This window comes from Macaca thibetana, chromosome 18 (genome assembly GCF_024542745.1).
Source record: "Macaca thibetana thibetana isolate TM-01 chromosome 18, ASM2454274v1, whole genome shotgun sequence".
NCBI classification, from domain to species: domain Eukaryota; kingdom Metazoa; phylum Chordata; class Mammalia; order Primates; family Cercopithecidae; genus Macaca; species Macaca thibetana.
The window spans coordinates 62,862,284-62,865,500 of NC_065595.1; the positions used below are offsets into that span (position 1 = coordinate 62,862,284).

Below are 3,217 nucleotides of genomic sequence, written 5' to 3' on the forward strand. Positions count from 1 at the left end.
TGGATGAAGACAACGTGGTATATATGTGCAATGGAGTGTTACTGGAGTTTAAGAAGGAAAGAAATCCCGTCATTTGTAACAACCTGGAGGATATTATGCTAAGTAGAGTAGGCCAGACACAGAAATGTCCCATGATCTCCCTTATATGAGGAATCTAACAGAGTCAAACTCATAGGAGCCCAGGAGTAGAACAGCGGTTGCCAGGGGCTGGGGGGTGGGAAAAATGGGAGATATTGGTCAAGAGGTATGAAGTTTCATTAGAAAATGAGTAAGTTCTGGAGATCTATGTACAGCCTGCTGACTATGGTTGACAATACCATATTATACACTTGATATCTGCAAAGAGAGTGGATCTTAAATGTTCTCATCACACCACACAAATGGTAGCTATGTGAGGTAAGATCGTATTGTTAATCAGCTTGATTACGGCAATCATTTCATGATGTATTTCATGATGTATATCAAAACATCGCATTATACCTTAAACACATAAAACTTTTCTTTGTCAATTACAGCTCAACAAAGCTGAGGGACAAAACCAGCTGGCAGAGCCAGGTTGGGAGTTGTAATCTCCAGTCTTTCTCCAACTGTGGTTTCTCCCTCAAAGCTTTTCTTTGCATGTTCTCATCTCTGGCTCCCTAGGGTAGCTGCCTCTTACTCTAATGGTTCCTCTTTGTCACCCAGTTTACCTTTTCCCACTGGCCCACACCACAGTATCTGGCCTGTCTCGGGTCAGGTGTCCATCCTTGGTCCAATCAGTTGTGAGTGGTGTGGGAGGGCTTATTAGAGGCAGAAGTCTCCTTAGAAGAGGATGTGAATTCTCAATCTCTCTCCTGCTGCCATGTGAAGAAGGACATGTTTGTTTCCCCTTCCACCACGATTGTTTCTGCTCCAGCCCAGCTCCTGGACTGGCCCCAGGTTCTGGCCCTATGGGTTTCAATCCAAGCATCATTTACTGTTGCACGTGTTTGGCAGCAGGACCCAGCTCACTGTCTTAGGCAAGCCCAAGGCTCCTCGTTTAGTACTCTGTTCCCGCCCTCCTCTGAGGAGCTCCAAGCTAACAAGGCCACCCTAGTGTGTCTCATGAGTGACTTCTACCTGGGCACCATGACAGTGGCCTGGGAGGCAGACAGCATCATCATCACCCAGGACATGGAGACCACTAAGCCTTCCAAACAGAGCAACAAGTATGCGGCCAGCAGCTACCTGAGCCTGATGCCTGAACAGTGGAGATCCCGCAGCAGCTACAGCTGCTGGGCCATGCATAAGGGGAGCACCATGGAGAAGACAATGGCCCACACAGAATGTTCCTAGGTCCCCGGCCCTCACCCCACCCATGGGGGCCTGGAGCTGCAGGATCCCAGAGGAGGGGTCTCTACTCCCATCCCAAGTCATCCAGCCCTTCTCCCTGCACCCAATAAACCCTCAATAAGTATCCTCACGGTCAAACAGAAAAACAAAAAACAAAAAAAAGGAAGAAGATGTGAATATTAGTGAAGACCACTGGCCTTCAACACAGACATGCCTGAATGCATGATTTCATTAATTTGTTAATATGACTTTATTGGATTTTGCGTGATAGCCGGCAGATGACTTGCCAAGAGTCATCTCATGCAGATGACAAAGCTAGCCAACATCTGAATGAGATCAGTATCGAAAAGTGACAGGCCAGGCTTGGCAGCACGCACCTGTAGTCCCAGCTACTCAGGAAGCTAGATGGGTGGATTGCTTGAGCCCAGGAGTTGGATTCCAGCTTGGGCAACATAGTGAAACCTGACTCTATTTTTTTTATTTTTAATTTTAATTTTTGGGGGTAAATGTAGGTATATATATTTAATGGGGTACATGAAATGTTTTGATACAGGCAGGCAAAGACTTCAACTCTTAAAAAAATGACAATCTAAATGTCAAAAAAAGAGTGGTTAAGCAATTATACTACACGTTGTGATATTAAATAATTGTCAAGAGTTATATTTTCTTTTCTTTTTTTCTTCTTTTTTTTCTTTTGAGACAGAATTTTGCTCTGGTTGCCCAGGCTGGAGTGCAATGTCACCATCTCGGTTCACCACAACCTCCGCCTCCCGGTTTCAAGCAATTCTTTTGCCTCAGCCTCCCGAGTAGCTGGGATTACAGGCATGCGCTACCACGCCCAGCTAATTTTGTATTTTTAGTAGAGATGGGGTTTCTCCATGTTAGTCAGGCTGGTCTCGAACTCCTGACCTCAGGTGATCTGCCCACCTAGGCCTCCCAAAGTGCTGGGATTATAGGCATGAGCCACCACGCCCAGCCAAGAGTTGTATTTTCAAAAGATTTTGATTACATGGAGAAATTCCCAAAATATACTAAATGAAAAAAAAAAAGCACAATAAAATTCTAAATGTGTCTTATGTTAAATGAACATAATGTGCATTTTTAATGATTAGAAGGTAATATGAAGTTTAAAAGCGGATAAAGGGCAGGGCACAGTAGCTCACACGTGTAAACCCAGCACTGTGGGAAGCCAAGGCAGGAGAACAGCTTCAGCCCAGAAGTTTGAGACCAGCCTGGGCAACATGGCGAAACCTCATATCTAACAAATAATACAAAATTAGCTGGGTGTGCGGCACGTGTCTATAGTCCCAGCTACTCAGGAGGCTAAGGTAGGAGGATGGCTAGAGCCTGGGAGATTGAGGCTGCAGTCAGCCAAGACTGTGCCACTGCACTCCAGCCTGGGTAACAGGGCAAGACCTTATCTAAAAAGAAAAAAGAAAAAAAGGGAAATCAAGATAATCAAAAGAATTCTAGAAACAGGAAAGAAAGGCAAGAAAACAAAGACTTCTCAGCATCGGTGTCAAGAACCAGAGGCAGAGAGATCCCAGAGCAGACAGACACATTTTATTTTGGTAAAAATATTTGGTAGCAGAGTTAGCTGCCTTTTTTGGGTTCCACAGAGCTGGTTTGTGATTCTTAAGCTTACTAAGTACGTTGGCATAGGGAAGGTGATGCTTTCCCAAGTATCTCTGACTTTTGGAGAACTTTCCTCTCTCGGCTAGAATACTAGGCTGATGGTCTGGCTTACAAAGTAGCCCCCTGTTTAGATAGAGCGAAATGTTGATCTCAGTTACCTCGTTCACCTCCAAGTTCACCATGGAAGCTCTGAAACTTCAGAGCAGAGAAAGCAAACCCTAAACTGTGCTCACCTTGCTCCAGCCAAAAGAAACCAAACAGGTTCAACCTG

The 3,217-nt window shown here is 45.0% G+C and overlaps 1 pseudogene; it reads left to right on the top strand.

The window, feature by feature from the left end:
- Positions 1-889: 889 nt before the first annotated feature.
- On the top strand, positions 890-1,314 carry LOC126941176 (immunoglobulin lambda-like polypeptide 1; annotated as a pseudogene).
- The last annotated feature ends 1,903 nt before the right edge of the window (positions 1,315-3,217 follow it).